General features: G+C 39.4%; 1 pseudogene; it reads left to right on the top strand.

Annotated features, from left to right (window-relative positions):
* The first annotated feature begins 13,755 nt into the window (after positions 1–13,755).
* Positions 13,756–14,684, top strand: LOC132424630 (annexin A2-like; annotated as a pseudogene).
* Positions 14,685–18,553: the final 3,869 nt, after the last annotated feature.

Here is an 18,553-nt window from a genome sequence, read left to right as displayed (position 1 = left end):
TTTTTGATGATGGCCATTCTGACTGGTGTGAGATGATATCTCATTGTAGTTTTGATTTGCATTTTTCTGCTGATTAATGATGTTGAGCATTCTTTCATATGTTTGTTGGTAATCTGTATATCTTCTTTGGAGCAATGTCTATTTAGGTCTTCTGCCCATTTTTGGATTGGGTTGTTTGTTTTTTTAATATTGAGCTGCATGAGCTATTTACATATTTTGGACATTAATCCTTTGTCAGTTGCTTCATTTGCAAATATTTTCTCCCATTCTAAGGGTTGTCTTTTGGTCTTGTTTATGGTTTCCTTTGTTGTGCAAAAGCTTTGAAATTTCATTAGGTCCCATTTGTTTATTTTTATTTCCATTTCTCTAGGAAGTGGGTCAAAAAGGATCTTGCTGTGATTTATGTCATAGAGTGTTCTGCCTATGTTTTCCTCTAAGAGTTTGATAGTGTCTGGTCTTACATTTAGGTCATTAATCCATTTTGAGTTTATTTTTGTGTATGGTGTTAGGGAGTGTTCTAATTTCATACTTTTACATGTACCTGTCCAGTTTTCCCAGCACCACTTATTGAAGAGGCTGCCTTTTCTCCACTGTATATTCTTGCCTCCTTTATCAAAGATAAGGTGACCATATGTGTGTGGGTTTATCTCTGGGCCGTCTATCCTGTTCCATTGATCTATATTTCTGTTTTTGTGCCAGTACCATACTGTCTTGATTACTGTAGCTTTGTAGTATATTCTAAAGGCAGGGAGCCTGATTCCTCCTGCTCCGTTTTTTGTTTTTGTTTTTGTTTTTTTTGTGGTATGCGGGCCTCTCACTGTTGTGGCCTCTCCTGTTGCGGAGCACAGGCTCCAGACCCACAGGCTCAGCGGCCATGGCTCACGGGCCCAGCCTCTCCACGGCATGTGGGATCTTCCCGGACCGGGGCATGAACCCACGTCCCCTGCATCGGCAGGTGGACTCTCAACCACTGCGCCACCTGGGAAGCCCTCCTGCTCCGTTTTTCTTTCTCAAGATTGGTTTGGCTATTCAGGGTCTTTTGTGTCTCCATACAAATTGTGAAATTTTTTGTTCTAGTTCTGTGAAAAATTCCAGGGCTAGTTTGATCTGGTAACAACTTTAGAAATTTTATGTACAGTATCATATCGTCTGCAAACAGTGACAGTTTTATTTCTTCTTTTCCAATTTGGATATATTTTATTACTTTTTCTTCACTTATAGCTGTAGCTAGGACTTCCAAAATTGTGTTGAATAAAAGTGGCAAGATTGGACATCCTTGTCTTGTTCCTGATCTTAGAGGAAATGCTTTCAGTTTTTCACCATTGAGAATGATGTTGGCTGTGGGTTTGTCATATATGGCCTTTATTATGTTGAGGTAGGTTCCCTCTATGCCCACTTTCTGGAGAGTTTTTTATCATAAATTGGTGTTGAATTTTGTCAAACACTTTTTCTGCATCTATTGAGATGATCATATGGATTTTATTCAATTTGTTAATATCATGTATCACATTGATTGATTTGCATATATTGAGGAATCCTTGCATCTCTGGGATTAATCCCACTTGACTTTGGTGTATGATCCTTTTAATGTGTTGTTGGATTTGGTTTGCTAACATTTTGTTGAGGATTTTTCCGTCTATGTTCATCAGTGATATTGGCCTGTGATTTTCTTTTTTTGTAATATCTTTGTCTGGTTTTGGTATCAGGGTGATGGTGGCCTCCTAGAATGAGTTTGGGAGTGTTCCTCCCTCTGCAATTATTTGGAGGAGTTTGAGAAGGATAGGTATTAGCTCTTCTCTGAATGTTTGATAGAATTTGCCTGTGAAGCCGTCTGGCCCTGGACTGTTGTTTGGTGGAAGATTTTTAATCACAGTTTCAATTTCATTACTTGTGATTGGTCTGTTCATATTTTCTATTTTTTTCTGGTTCAGTCTTGGAAGGTTGTACCTTTCTAAGAATTTTTCCATTTCTTCTAGGTTGTTCATTTTATTGGCCTATAGTTGCTTGTAGTAATCTCTTATTACCCTTTGCATTTCTATGGTGTCCATTGTAACTTCTCCTTTTTCATTTCTCAATTTTATTGATATGAATCCTCTCCCTCTTTTTCTTGATGAGTCTGGCTAAAGGTTTTTCAATTTTTTGTTTAGCCTCTCAAAGAAACAGCTTTTAGTTTGATCTTTTCTATCATTTTCTTCATTTCTATTTCATTTATTTCTGCTCTGATCTTTATGATTTCTTTCCTTCTACTAATGTTGGGTTTTGTTTGTTCTTCCTCTTGTTGCTTAGGCATAAGGTTAGGTTGTTTATTTGAGATTTTTCTTGTTTCTTGAGGTAGGATTGTATTGCTATAAATTTCCCTGTTAGAACTGCTTTTGCTGCATCCCATAGGTTTTGGGTCATCGTGTTTTCATTGTCATTTGTTTCTAGGTATTTTTTATTTCCTCTTTGATTTCTTCAGTGATCTCTTGGTTATTTAGTATCATATTGTTCAGCCTCCATGTTTTGTGTTTTTTACAGTTTTTTCCCCCTGTAATTGATTTCTAATCTCATAGCATCATGGTTGGAAAATATGCTTGATATGATTTCAATTTTCTTAAATTTACCAAGGGTTGATTTGTGACCCAAGATGTGATCTACCCTGCAGAATGTTCTGTGTGCACTTGAGAAGAAAGTGTATTCTTCTGCTTTCATATGGAATGTCCTGTAAATATCTAATAAGTCTATCTGGTCTAATATGTCACTTAAGGCTTCTGTTTCCTTATTAATTTTCTGTCTGGATGATCTATCCATTGGTGTAAGTGGAGTGTTAAATTCCCCACTATTATTGTGTTACTGTCAATTTCTCCTTTTATGGCTGTTAGCATTTGCCTTATGTGCTCCTATGTTGGGTGCATAAATATTTACAATTGTTATACCTTCTTCTTGGGTTGATCCCTTTATCATTATGTAGTGTCCTTCCTTATCTCTTGTGACAGTCTTTATTTTAAAGTCTATTTTGTCTGATATGAGTATTGCTATTACAGCTTTCTTCTGATTTCCATTTGCATGGAATATCTTTTTCCATCCCCTCACTTTCAGTCTGTATGTGTCCCTAGGTCTGAAGTTGGTCTCTTGTAGACAACACACATATGGGTCTTGTTTTTGTGTCCATTCAGCCAGACTGTGTCTTTCGGTTGGCGCATTTAATCCATTTACATTTAAGGCAATTATCAATATGTATGTTCCTATTACCATTTTCTTAATTGCTTTGGGTTTGTTTTTGTAGGTCTTTTTCTTCTCTTCTGTTTCCTGCCTAGAAAAATTCCTTTAGCATTTGTTGCAAAGCTGTTCTGGTTGTGCTGAATTCTGTTAGCTTTTGCTTGTCTGTAAAGCTTTTGATTTCTCAGTCAAATCTGAATGAGAACCTTGCTGGATAGAGTAATCTTGGTTGTAGGTTTTTCCCTTTCATCACTTTAAACGTATCCTGCCACTCCCTTGTGGCCTGCACAATTTCTGCGAAAAGATCAGCTGATAAGCTTATGGGGATTCCCTTGTATGTTATTTGTTGATTTTCTCTTGCTGCTTTTAATATTTTTTCTTTGAATTTAATTTTTGTTAGTTTGATTAATATGTGTCTCAGCATGTTTCTCCTTGCATTTATCCTATATGGGATTCTCTGTGCCTCTTTGATTTGACTGACTATTTCTTTTCCCATGTAAGGGAAGTTTTCAACTATAATCTCTTCAAATATTTTCTCAGACCCTTCTATTTCTCTTCTTCTGGGACACCTATAATTCGAATGTTGGTGTGTTTAATGTTGTCCCAGAGGTTTCTGAGACTGTCCTCAATTCTTTTAATTCCTTTTCTTTATTCTTCTCTGTGGCTGCTATTTCCAACATTCTATCTTCCAGCTCACTTATCTGTTCTTCTGTCTCAGTTATTCTGAGATCAATTCCTTCTAGTGTATTTTTAATTTCAGTTATTGTGTTGTTCATCACTGTTTGTTTTTTTCTTTAGTTCTTCTAGATCCTTGTAAACGTTTCTTGTATTTTCTCCATTCTGTTTCCGAGATTTTGGATCATCTTTGCTATCATTACTCTGAATTCTTTTTCAGGTAGATTGCCTATTTCCTCTTCATTTTTTTGACCTTGTGGGTTTTTACCTTGCTCCTTCATCTGCAACATATTTCTCTGTCTTCTCATTTTGTCTAAAATACTGTGTTTGAGGTCTCCTTTCCACAGGCTGCAGGGTCATAGTTACGCTTTTTTAAATTTTATTTAATTTATTTTTTTATACAGCAGGTTCTTATTAGTCATCAATTTTATACACATCAGTGTATACATGTCAATCCCAATCACCCAATTCATCACACCACCACTCCCATCCCCCCATGGTTTTCCACCATGGTGTCCATACGTTTGTTCTCTACATCTGTGTCTCAATTTCTGCCCTGCAAACCGGTTCATCTGTACCATTTTTCTAGGTTCCACATATATGCATCAATATACAATATTTGTTTTTCTCTTTCTGACGTACTTCACTCTGTATGACAGTCTCTAGATCCCTCCACGTCTCAACAAATGACCCAATTTCGTTCCTTTTTATGGCTGAATAATATTCCATTGTATATATGTACCACATCTTCTTTATCCCTTCATCTGTTGATGGGCATTTAGGTTGCTTCCATGATCCGGCTATTGTAAATAGTGCTGCAATGAACATTGGGGTGCATGTGTCTTTTTGAATTATTGTTTTCTCTGGCTTTATGCCCAGTAGTGGGATTGCTGGATCATATGGTAGTTCTATTTTTAGTTTTTTAAGGAACCTCCATACTCATACTGTTTTCCATAGTGGCTGTATCGACTTACATTCCCACTAACAGTGCAAGAGGGTTCCTTTTTCTCCACACCGCCTCCAGCATTTGTTGTTTGTAGATTTTCTGATGATGCCCATTCTAACTGGTGTGAGGTGATACTTCATTGCAGTTTTGATTTGCATTTCTCTAATAATTAGTGATGTTGAGCAGCTTTTCATGTGCTTCTTGGCCATCTGTATGTCTTCTTTTGAGAAATGTCTATTTAGGTCTTCTGCCCATTTTTGGATTGGGTTGTTTGTTTTTTAAATATTGAGCTGAATGAGCTGTTTACATATTTTGGACATTAATCCTTTGTCCGTTGATTCGTTTGCAAACATTTTCTCCTATTCTGAGGGTTGTCTTTTCTCTTGTTTTTGGTTTCCTTTGCTGTGCAAAAGATTTGAATTTTCATAAGGTCCCATTTGTTTATTTTTGTTTTCATTTCCATTACTCTAGGAGGTGGATCAAAAAAGATCTTGCTGTGATTTATATCAAAGGGTTTTCTTCCTATGTTTTCCTCTAAGAGTTATATAGTGTCTCGTCTCACATTTAGGTCTCTAATCCATGTTGAGTTTATTTTTGTGTATGGTGTTAGGGAGTATTCTAATTTCATTCATTTACATGTAGCTGTCCAGTTTTCCCAGCACCACTTATTGAAGAGACTGTCTTTTCTCCATTGTATATCCTTGCCTCCTTTTTCATAGATTAGTTGACCATAGGTGCATGGGTTTATCTCTGGGCTTTCTATCTTGTTCCTTTGATCTATGTTTCTGTTTTTGTGCCAGTACCATATAGTCTTGATTACTGTAGCTTTCTAGTATAGTCTGAAGTCAGGGAGTCTGATTCCTCCAGCTCCGTTTTTTTTCCCTCAAGACTGCTTTGACTATTTGGGGTCTTTTGTGTCTCCATACAAATTTTAAGATTTTTTGTTCTAGTTCCATAAAAAATGCCATTGGTAATTTGATAGGGATTGCATTGAATCTGTAGACTGCTTTGGGCAGTATAGTCATTTTCACAATATTGATTCTTCCAATCCAAGAACATGGAATATCTCTCTATCTGTTGGTATCATCTGTAATTTCTTTCATCTGTGTCTTATACTTTTATGCAAACAGGTCTTTTGTCTTCCTAGGTAGGTTTATTCCTAGGTGTTTTATTCTTTGTGTTGCAATGGTAAATGGGAGTGTTTCCTTAATTTCTCTTTCAGATTTTTCATCATTAATGTATAGGAATGAAAGATTTCTGTGCATCAATTTTGTATCCTGCAACTTTACCAAATTGATTGATTAGCTCTAGTAGTTTTCTGTTGGCATCTTTAGGAGTCTCTATGTATAGTATCATGTCATCTGCAAACAGTGACAGTTTTACTTCTTCTTTTCCAATTTGTATTCCTTTTATTTCTTTTACTTTGCTGATTGCCGTGGCTAGGACTTCCAAAACTACGTTGAATAATAGTGGTGAGAGTGGACATCCTTGTCTGTTCCTGATCTTAGAGGAAATGCTTTCAATTTTTCACCATTGAGAATGATGTTTGCTGTGGGTTTGTCGTATATGGCCTTTATTATGTTGAGGTAGGTTCCCTCTATGCCCACTTTCTGGAGAGTTTTTATCACAAATGTGTGTTGAATTTTGTCAAAAGCTTTTGCTGCATCTATTGAGATGATCGTATGGTTTTTATCCTTCAATTTGTTAATATGGTGTATCACATTGACTGATTTGCATATATTGAAGAATACTTGCACCTCTGGGATAAATCCCAATTGATCATGGTGTATGATCCTTTTAATGTTTTGTTGGATTCTCTTTGCTAGAATTTTGTTGAGGATTTTTGCATCTATATTCATCAGTGATATTGGTGTGTAATTTTCTTTTTTTGTAGTATCTTTGTCTGGTTTTGGTATCAGGGTGATGGTGACCTCCTAGAATGAGTTTGGGAGTGTTCCTTCCCCCACAATTTTTTGGAAAGAGTTTGAGAAGGATGGGTGTTAGCTCTTCTCTAAATGTTTGATAGAAGTCACCTGTGAAGCCATCTGGTCCTGGACCTTTGTTTGTTGGAGTATTTTGAATCACAGTTTCAATTTCATTGCTTGTGTTTGGTCTGTTCATATTTTCTGTTTCTTCCTGGTTCAGTCTTGAAAGGTTATACCTTTCTAAGCATTTGTCCATTTCTTCCAGGTTGTCCATTTTATTGGCATAGAGTTGCATGTAGTAGTCTCTTAGGATGCTTTGAATTTCTGCAGTGTCTGTTGTAAGTTCTCCTTTTTCATTTCTAATTTTATTGATTTGAGTCCTCTCCCTCTTTTTCTTGGTGAGTCTGGCTAATGATTTATCAATTTTTTGTTTATCTTCTCAAAGAACCAGCTTTTAGTTTTATTGATCTTTGCTATTGTTTTCTTTGTTTCTATTTCATTTATTTCTGCTCTTATCTTTATGATTTCTTTCCTTCTGCTAACTTTGGGTTTTGTTTGTTCTTCTTTCTCTAGTTCCTTTAGGTGTTAGGTTAGATTGTTTATTTGAGATTTTTCTTTTTTCTTGAGGTAGGCTTGTATGGCTATAAACTTCCCTCTTAGAACTGCTTTTGCTGCACCCCGTAGGTTTTGCATCATCGTGTTATCATTGTCATTTGTCTTTAGGTATTTTCTGATTTACTCTTTGATTTCTTCAGTGATCTCTTGGTTATTTAGTAACGTATTGTTTAGCCTCCATGTGTTTGTGTTTTTTACGTTTTTTTCCCTATAATTGATTTCTAATCTCATAGTGTTGTGGTCAGAAAAGATGCTTGATATGATTTCAATTCTCTTAACTTTACTGAGGCTTTATTTGTGACCCAAGATGTGATCTATCCTGGACAGTGTTCCATGCTCACTTGAGAAGAAAGTGTAATCTGCTGTTTTTGGATGGAGTCTCCTATAAATATCAATTAAGTCTATCTGGTCTATTGTGCCATTTAAAGCTTCTGTTTCCTAATTTATTTTCATTTTGCATGATCTGTCCATTGGTGTAAGTGAGGTGTTGAAGTCCCCCACTATTATTGTGTTACAGTCAATTTCCTCTTTTATAGCTGTTAGCAGTTGCCTTATGTATTGAGGTGCCCCTATGTTGGGTGCATATATATTTATAATTGTTATATCTTCTTCTTGGATTGATCCCTTGATCATTAGGTAGTGTCCTTCCTTGTCTCTTATAACATTCTTTATTTTAAAGTCTATTTTACCTGATATGAGTATTGCTACTCCAGCTTTCTTTTGATTTCCATTTGCATGGAATATCTTTTTCCATCCCTTCACTTTCAGCCTGTATGTGTCCCTAGGTCTGAAGTCGGTCTCTTGTAGACAGCATATAGATGGGTCTTATTTTTGTATCCATTCAGCAAGCCTGTCTCTTGGTTGGAGCATTTAATCTATTCACGTTTAAGGTAATTATCGATATGTATGTTCCTATGACCATTTTCTTAATTGTTTTGGGTTTGTTTTTTCAGGTCCTTTTCTTCTCTTGTGTTTCCCTCTTAGAGAAGTTCCTTTAGCATTTGTTGTAGAGCTGTTCTGGTTGTGCTGAATTCTGTTAGCTTTTGCTTGTCTGTAAAGCTTTTGATTTCTCCATCGAATCATTGCTGGGTAGAGTAAGCTTGGTTGAAGTTTTTTCCCTGTCATCACTTTAAGTATATCATGCCACTCCCTTCTCGCTTGTAGAGTTTCTACTGAGAAATCACCTTAACCTTATGGGAGTTCCCTTTTATGTTATTTGTCATTTTTACCTTGCTACTTTCAATAATTTTTCTTTGTCTTTAATTTTTGCCAATTCATTTACTGTGTCTCCGAGTGTTTCTTCTTCTGTTTATCCTGTGTGGGACTTGCTGCACTTCCTGGACTTGGGTGCCTATTTCCTTTCTCATGTTATGGAAGTTTTCAAGTATAATCTCTTCAAATATTTTCTCTGGTCCTTTCTCTCTCTCTTCTCCTTCTGGGACCCCTATAATGCGAATGCTGCTGCATTTAATGTTGTCCCAGAGGTCTCTTAGGCTGTCTTCATTTCTTTTCATTCTTTTTTCTTTATTCTGTTCTGCAGCAGTGAATTCCACCATTCTGTCTTTCTGTTCTTCTGCCTCAGTTATTCTGCTATTGATTCCTTCTAGTGTAATTTTCATTTCAGTTATTGTATTGTTCATCTCTTTTTGTTCTTTCATTCTTCTAGGTCTTTGTTAAACATTTCTTGCATCTTCTCGATCTTTGCCTCCATTCTTCTTCCAAGGTCCTGGATCATCTTCACCAACATTATTCTGAATTCTTTTTCTGGAAGGTTGTGTATCTCCACTTCATTTAGTTGTTTTTCTGGGGTTTTATCTTGTTCTGTCATCTGGTACATAGCTCTCTGCCTTTTCATCTTGTTTATCTTTCTGTGAATGTGGTTTTTGTTCCACAAGCTACAGGATTGTAGTTCTTGCTTCTGCTGTCTGCCCTCTGGTGGATGAGGCTCGGGTCGTAGTTACTCTTGCTTCTGGTGTCTGACCCCAGTGGGTGTGGTTTGTCCAGTCGCTTGTGTAAGCTTCCTGGTGGGTGGGACTGGTGCCTGTCTTCTGGTGGGTGGAGTTGGAGCTTGTCCCTCCGATGGGCAGGCCCACATCAGGTGGTATGTTTTGGGGTGTCTGTGGGCTTTGTGTGCCTTTAGGCAGCCTGTCTGCTGTTGGGTGGTTTGTGTTCCTGTCTTGCTTGTTGTTTGGTGTAAGCGTTCAGCACAGGTGCCTGCAGGCAGTTGGGTGGAGCCGGGTCTCGGAGTTGAGATGGAGACCTCTGGGGTTCCCTGGGGCTGGGAATTCTCTGGATTTCCAGTTTCCTGGACTTGGCACTCCAACCCAAGGCTCAGAACTGACCCCCGGCCTGGGAACCAAAACCCTGCAAGCCACACATCTTGGTTAAAAAGGGGAAAAAAATAAAAGAAAAAAGAAGAGAAAAAGGTCAGGATGAAAACAAACAGACAAACAAAACCCAAGACAAATAGCAAAGCAAAACAAGCAAACAGCATCAACAATAATTAAAAACAAACTAACAAAACCCCAGATAAATGGTAAAAGCAAAACTGAACAAAAACAAAAAAAACACACACATACAAAAAAGAAATATAAACAAAAACAGAGAAAACAAAAAACAAGAGAACAACCAGACAAACAAAAGGACCCCCAAATGAAATCAATTAAAAACAAAACATAAAAACAAAGAAAAGCAGAATGCAAACTGAAGGTAAAAGGAAAGAAAACAAAACTCTCAAAAATGATTAAAAAAGATAACACATAGAAGACGGGGAAAAAAGATAAAAACAAAATAGAACAAAGGAAAGAAAAAAACAAGGAAAAAACACAGAACAAAAAGTTAACATAGAAATAGAAATATAAAAAAATTTAAAAACTAAATAAAAACAAATAATAATTAAAAAAACAACAGCAGAACAGAACAAAGCATAAAAAAATAGTAAAAATTACATTTTTCTGGTGTTGCAGCTGTCCTTGACCCAACTGTGAGTCACTGCTAACTTCCACCTCCCCAGGAGGCCCTCAAAAACCTCTAGGTAGGTCTCTAGTCCCTCTGTGGGCACTATGGGTGTGTCTCAGACTCTGACGTGGCCCAACTTTCATGGGTACTAATCCCCAAAGTCCACAGCTGCTAGAGCTAGACCACTTTCAGTTGTGGGAACACTCATTGTCCATTCAGATATTCCATAGATGCAGGGTTTACCAAGCTGATTGTGGGGTTTTAAACTGCAGTTTGTGCAGTGTCACAGAAAGATTTTCATTCCTCTTCATTAGTTGCCCTGCCCCTGGGACTCAGCTGTGGTTTTAGCTCCACCTCTGCATGTGGGCCATACACAGGAGTCTGCTCCCAAGGCTGCCTGGAACACTCTGGTCTGCCCCGGTGAGGACAGAGCATGGAGATTGCATGACTGCCTGTGTCATAGGGTTCCTGGTGGCAGCAGGTATGCAGGAAAGCTGGCGGCCATGGATGTGAGAGATCCGGCCCTAGTGGAAGACTTTCCTATCACCTGGCAGCCAGCACGAGAAGGTCATCCCTGGTGGGGGCTTTTCCTAGTGCCTGGCAGCAAGTGAAAGAAGGCCAGCCCTAGTGGGAGCATTTCCTAGTGCCTGGTGGGGCAGGGGACTGACATGTGGGGAGAGAGAGGCTGCAATGGCAGCTCCACCCCCTGTGCATCACTCAACAGTGGCGCCTTGCTTCTATGGCAGTCTGGGTTTCTTCCACAAGCATTTCCAGTTGTAGATTTCCTCCCTCCCGTCCCCTCAGGCTGTCTCCTCACAGCCAACAGCTTTTCTCCCCTTGGGTTTTCTCTCTAGTCCCCATGTTCAAGCTCTCAGCCCCAGTGTGCACTGGTGGACACATGTCCCAGTCTGGGGCATGCAAGGCTGTGTCACAGACTGTCTGTGTAGGTCTCACTCTGTCCTGCCTGCCAGAGACTGTCCATTTCACCCTCCTCTGACAGCCACAGATATTCCCCTTCTGTCCCAACTGATTTCCCCATTGGTGAGGAGGTTTCCCTGAATTAGGGAACCTCTTCTCTGCCTCAGTTCCCCCCCAGGGGTACAAATTCCATCCCATTTCCTCTCCTCTTCTTTTTCCCTTCTTTCTTTTGTCCTACCCAGTTATGCGGGGATCTTTCTTGTCCTTTCCAGTGTCCAAGGTCTTCTGCTAGTGTTCAGCCGGTGTTCTGTGAAAATTGTTCCATCTGCAGATGTATTCTTGATGCATTTTTGGAGAGAGATGAACTCCACATTCTCCTACTCCTCCACCATCTTGGTGAAATCCAGCATAGTACTTTAGTGATTGATCTTCTCACTAAGGAAACCTCAAAATGCTGGACAAAATAATTAAAACCTATTTTTAAATGCATCAATAGACTGGGAAAAAATTACAGGTAAATTCAGAAGCCTTAACATCACATAAAAACAGAAATATAAGCCTGTACTAATTTCAGCATTTATAATGAGTTTCAATTTTCACAAATCTTGCAAGGCATGGAGGACTTGTCAAATGTAAAAAGTCTAACAGGAGCCCACACTCCCAGTATAATCCCATAAACCTGGAACCCAAAGGCTACAATTCATCATAAGGATGAATTAAAAATAAGTCTGTGCTCTACCAACCTGCCTTAAACCTGGCACTGAATAGAAGGGAGAAAAACATCTCTCTTGAGAATTAGTAACTACCAGCTAGCCCTTGTGCAGATTTGCTGCACAAAATTCACACTATCTTGATGGTTCAAAAAACCTACATCCAAATATTTATTTTTTGTGTGATCCTGAGCTGTCAGTGTCCTGAGGTGCCTGGCAGTAGCAAATGGAAAACAGTCCCAAAGGAAAACATTTCAATCTAGGCATCAGAGAATTCCCACAGATATAGGTTTAAGAAACATGAGCTTACCTAAAAAAAATCACAAAACTCAAGGAAACAAGACACCATGAGTGAGGTCCCATAAGGGAAAAAGTAGAGGACATATAGTCGTTCACAAGCTGGGGCAATTTTGCCCTCCAGGAGACATTTTTGGTTGTCGCAATTGGGAGGGGAATGTGTGTGCTCTTGGCATCTAGTATGTAGAGGTCAGGGATGCTGTCAAACATCCTCTAATATGCAGGACAGCCTCTTACAATAAAGACTTATCTGGCTCAAGATGTCAATAGTGCTAACGCTGAGAAACCCTGAGATATCAGAATCATGCCTGCAAAGCTTCTATTTTGGAATCATCTGAAAAAAACATACATAATAAGTATAAACTTAAGGAAAATGAAAGGAGAAATTTAAAATATGCATAAAGAGCAAGGGAATATATTATCAAGCAGATTTGAAGAATGCAATAAAATTTCTAAAAATGAATTAAGTAAAACAATTGAAATAAAAATTTCAGTGGAACAAACATTTTGAAAAATAGCTTGGAATTATCTAGTAAAATTAAAGGTATACATAACCTGTGACCCAAAAATTCCACTCCTAATACATAGCCTTAAGAAATTTATGCACATATGTTTCAATATACATATACAATGATGTTCATAGCAGCATTGTTGAAAATAGTCTCCACAAAAAGGGGAAAGAACTAATCCAAATATTCTTCAAAAATAGAATAAAAAATTGTAATATTCTCATGAACTATACTACTTCCCAGCAGGGAAAATTAGTGAACCACGGGTACAAACGTGGATTAATTTTTAAATATTATGTTGAATAAAAGATGCAAGACCCATAATACAGAGTGTTACATTAAAACAAACAAAAATTGATATATAGCTGGTAAACTATAAAGAAAAGCAAAGAAATGATTACACTAAAGTCACAATGATGATTATCTCTGGTGGAAGCAGTGGTGGTTGGGGATCAGAAACAGAGACACAAGGGACTTCTGGACTACTGATAATGTTCCATTTATAGGGTGATTATTTGGTATTTGTTTCATAATTAATTGTTAAGCTATACATTTATATTTTTGCACTTTTCTGAATTGTGTTACATATTCTCAATGTAAAAAAAAAGTTTAAAAAATGAAGTGGACAGGTTTAACAGCAGCTTAGAAAAAGCTGAAGTGAGAATTACTGTATTGGAAGACAGATCTAAAGAAATTGTCCAGAATGCAGTTCAGAGAGATAAAGAGATAAAAAGTAGGCAAGAAAGATTGCATTGGAATTCTAAAAGACATGAGACAAAAAAGGAGCAGTATTTGAAGGGGTTGATGGCTAAAAATTTCTCAGAACTGAAGAATAGATAACTGACAAAATTGGGAAGCCCAAGTAATCACAAGCAGTTTAAATAAAAAGTAATCCACACCTATAACACATCATAGTGAAACTTTCAGAATGTCTAAAATTTTTTTAAGAAGTCCACATATGGGAATGCTCATAGCTCTTGGTACGTGGCCCAGCTTCTGTCAAAATGTCTACTGCTTATGAAATTTTGTACAAGCCTAACCTGAAGGATGATTACATTACACCCTCAAGTACATACAGGTCAGTCAAAGCGTACAACTCTGATGCTGAGTAGAATGCTTTGAACATTGAAACAGCCATCAGGACCAAAGGTATAGATGAAGTTACCATCATCAACATCTTGACCAAATGCAGCAATGAACAGAGACAGGATATTGCCTACCAGAGAAAGACCAAAAAGGAACTTGCATCAACACTGAAGTCAGCCTTGTCCAGCCACCTGAAGATGGTGATTTGAGGCCCATTGAAAACACATGCTCAGTATTATGCTTCTGAACTGAAAGCCTCCATGTAGGGGCTGGGGTTTGATAAGGACTGCCTCATTGAGACCATTTTCTCAAGGACCAACCAGGGGCTACAGGAAATTAACAGTCTACAAGGAAGTGTATAAGATTGATCTGGAGAAGGACATTGTTTCTGACATATCTGGTGACTTCTGCAAGCGGACGGTTGCCCCTGCAAAGGGTAGAAGAGGAGAGGATGGCTCTGTCATTGATTTTGTATTGATTGACCAAGATGCCTTGGATCTCTACTGTACTAAAGAGAAGAGGGGAGGAACTGAGGTTCTCAAATGGATCAGCATCATGATCAAGTGTCACCTCCAGAAAGTATTTGAAAGGTACAAGAATTATGGACCTTATAACATGTTAAAGAGCATCAAGAAAGAGGTCAAAGGAGACCAGGAAAATGCTTTCCTGAACCTGGCCTAGTGTATTCATAATAAGCCCCTGCATTTTGCTCCATGAAAGGCAAGGGGACTCATTATAAGGTGTTGATTAGAATCATGGTCTCCAAATTGCTGTACTACTACATCCAGCAAGACACCAAGAGTGACTACCAGAAAGTGCTCTGTACCTGTGTGGTGGGGATGACTGAAGCCTGAGACTGTCTGAATGTCCAGAAGTAGTGCTTCTATGCTTCTAGCTAACAGTTCTAGAAAATCAGCTTGCTACTAACAGCCCCCTTGTGCCCATTCCCTGCGAGGATGATGTTAGTATTGCTCCCCTTGGCCCCAACCTTATTTTAGTTGCCTAAGCATTGCCTGCCTTTCCTGTCTAGTCTCTCTTTCAGCCAAAGAAATGAATATTCCAAGGAGTTGGAAGTGCAATCTATGATGTGAAACACTTTGCCTGTTGTGTACCTTGTCATAAATAGATGATAAACTAAATTTTTATTTTAAAAATTAAGAGAAAAGATATTAAAAGCAGTCAGAGAGAAAAGATATATAACCTTCAAGTAAATGACAATTACATTAACTCCTTTTTTCATCAATAGTGAAAGCTAGAGAACAGTACAACAATATTCCTAATGTGCTAAAGAAAAAGTAACTCTATTCCTAGAATTATTAAACTTAGTGAAAATAACATCCATGAAAGAAAGAGATCTAAAAACATTAAATAACTCATGGAGTAAAGAGTAATTGAAATTAAAAATATTTAGAAAGGCTTAGAGACAAAACACTACATGTCAAACTTGTGAAATACAATTAAAGTGGTACTTTAGAGAAAAATTATAATCTTAAATGCTTATATTAGAAAATAAAACAGAAGGGAGATCAATATGGTGGAGGAGTAGGTCGTGGAGCTCACCTCCTCCCACAAATACATCAAAAATACATCTCTGTGTGGAACAATTCTCATAGAATATCAACTGAACACAGGCAGAAGACCTCAGACTTCTGAAAGGGCAAGAAAAGCTCCATGTAACCAGGTATGACAAAAGAATAAAGAAAGAGAGAGAGAGAGAAAGGAATCGGAATAGGACCTGTGCCCCTGGGAAGGAGCCATGGAAGAAGAAATGTTACCACACCCTGGAAAGTCCCCTCACTGGCGGGGAGACAAGCCAGGATAGAGGGGGAACTTTGGAGCCTTGGAGGAGAGCATGACAACCAGTCTGTGGAAGGCAAAACAGAGAGAGACCTTCACAGATGGTCGATACCACCACTGTGCACTCCCCAGCCTGAGACGCTTGTCCCCGGTGTGGTCGGGGGCTGGGTGCTAAAGCGTGGGCTTCAGAGGTCAACTTGGGGAGAGAACTGGGATTGGCTGAGTGGAGACAGCCTGAAGGGGCTGGAGCAGGGTGTGGCTGCAACTGAGGGTATATGCAGAAGAAGCCTGAGCCAGCCAGAGTGGCAAGGCACCATTGTTGGGGGGTGCTCAAGGAGAGGGGTGGGACCACATAGGAAATTCTTTCCCCATTCAGGTTGTCAGGTAACAGGACGGCCTATACAAGCTCTGGGGGTGGGCATGAGCCCCCTCTGCCATCATGGGCTTCGGAGGTGGGTGTGGGTCCCTGCCACTTCCGAGAGAATTGAGAGTGAGTGCCAATCACTGTCCCCACCCTGTCATGGGCCCAGGGAGTGTGCTCAGACTGCTGCCACTGCTGAGAGACCCATGAGCAAGAGTTGATTGCTGCCCCTGCTGTTGCAGCCCCTGGGAGTATGCATGAGCCACCACATCTGCACACCCCCATCAAGGGGCTAACAGCCAGGACATGCTGAGGAAGGAGGTGGAAGGCATCCAAACTAAAAGCAGCTCTCATGCCAAAAATATTAAACCCACACAAGTTACACAGGGATGCTCCCACATATATCTAGCCTTCCAAGACTACAGTAGATAACTGTTTCTCCTAAACTCATGGAGTAAGGGAAACGGAAGTAAAATGAAGAAGCAGAGAAACCACTACCACTTAAAATACCAAGAGAATTTCCCTGAAGGAACAAACAATGAAACAGACCTCTTCAGTCTAATAGACCCAGAGTCAAAAAGGGGTAATGAAAACACTGACGGAATTAATAAAGGCTATCAACAGAAATGCACAGTACTGTAAAAAGGAATGAGAAAATATAAGGAGGAGGCAAGAAAAATTAGAAAATTCATTTGCTGAGACAAAAGCTGAACTAAAGGCAATGAATAGCAGAATGAATAATGCAGAAGAATGAAGAAGTGATCTGGAAGATAGAATAATGGAAATCACCCAATCAAAACAGCAGACAGAAAGACAAATGAAGAAATATGAAAGCCATATATAAGACCTATGGGATAATATAACAAGCCAATCTACACATAATAGGGATTCCAGAAGGAGAAGAAAGAGAAAAGGGGATTGAAAATGTATTTGAAGAAATTATAGCTGAAAATTTCCCAAACCTAAAGAAGCAAACAGATATCCAGATACAAGAAGCACAGAGAATCCCAAACAAGATGAACCCAAAGAGACCTACACCAAGACACATTATACTCAAAATGACAAAAGTTAACAATCTTTGAAAGGGAATAATCTGCAACCTAGTATACTCTACCCAGCAAGATTATCATTTAGAATAGAAGGAGAGATAAAGAATTTCTCAGACAAGCAAAAACTAAAAGAATACAGCAATACTAAACCTATCCTACAAGAAATAGTGAAAGGTCTTCTCTAAACAGAAAAGAAGGAAGAAGAAATAGGAAATCACAATTGGAAGTAAATCACTTAAATAAGCCAGTATACAGATCAAAAAGGAAAAAAGAAATCCATCTGTGAAAACAATGATAAACACAAGGAACAGCAAAAGGATAAACATGAAGATGTAAAAAAGGACATCAAAATCATAAAGTGTGGGGGAGGAGAGTAAAAAATGTAGATTCTTATTATCTTTTTTTAGAATTTGTTTGAGCCTACATAACTATCAGTCTAAAGGAAGCAGATATAGGAAGGGGTTAACATACTTGAAAAAAGAGGTAATCACAAACATAAAATAGATGCACAAAAAACAGAAAGAAGAGAACACAAACATAAGATAAAAGGAAATCATCAAACTACAAAAAGAAAAAGAAAGGAACAAAGGAGAAACAGAATCAACAGGAAAACAGGTTTAAAATGGCAATAAAGAGAGGGGGAAGGGCTTCCCTGGTGGCACAGTGGTTGAGAGTCTGCCTGCCAATGCAGGGGACACAGGTTCGTGCCCTGGTCCGGGAAGATCCCACATGCCACGGAGCCACTGGGCCCGTGAGCCATGGCCGCTGAGCCTGCGCGTCTGGAGCCTGTGCTCCGCAACGGGAGAGGCCACAACAGTGAGAGGCCCGCATACCGCAAAAAAAAAGAGAGAGTGGGAAGATGGCTGAAGAGTAAGACACGGAGATCACCTTCCTCCCCACAGACACATCAGAAATACATCTACATGTGGAACAACTCCTACAGAACACCCACTGAACGCTGGCAGAAGACCTCAGACCTCCCAAAAGGCAACAAACTCCCCACATACCTGGGTAGGGCAAAAGAAAAAATAATAAACAGAGACAAAAGAATAGGGATGGGACCTGCACCAGTGGGAGGGAGCTGTGAAGGAGGAAAGGTTTCCACACACTAGGAAGCCCCTTCGCGGGCGGAGACTGTGGGTGGTGGAGGGGGGAAGCTTTGGAGCCGCAGAGGAGAGCACAGCAACAGGGGTGCAGAGGGCTAAGTAGAGAGATTCCCGCACAGAGGATCGGTGCCAACCAGCACTCACCAGCCTGAGAGGCTTGTCTGCTCACCAGCCGCGACAGGCGGGGCTGGGAGCTGAGGCTCGGACTTTGGTCGGATCGCAGGGAGAGGACTGGCGGCGTGAACACAGCCTGAAGGGGCTAGTGCACCACGGCTAGCCGGGATGGAGTCCAGGAAAAAGTCTGAACCTGCCAAAGAGGCAAGAGACTTTTTCTTCCCTCTTTGTTTCCTGGTGCGCGAGGAGAGGGGATTAAGAGTGCTGTTTAAAGAGCTCCAAAGACGGG

The sequence above is a fragment of the Delphinus delphis genome, chromosome 1, assembly GCF_949987515.2.
Source record: "Delphinus delphis chromosome 1, mDelDel1.2, whole genome shotgun sequence".
NCBI classification, from domain to species: Eukaryota; Metazoa; Chordata; class Mammalia; order Artiodactyla; family Delphinidae; genus Delphinus; species Delphinus delphis.
The sequence above is the reverse complement of the archived record's forward strand: the minus strand, read 5'-3'. Positions and strand labels throughout refer to the sequence as shown.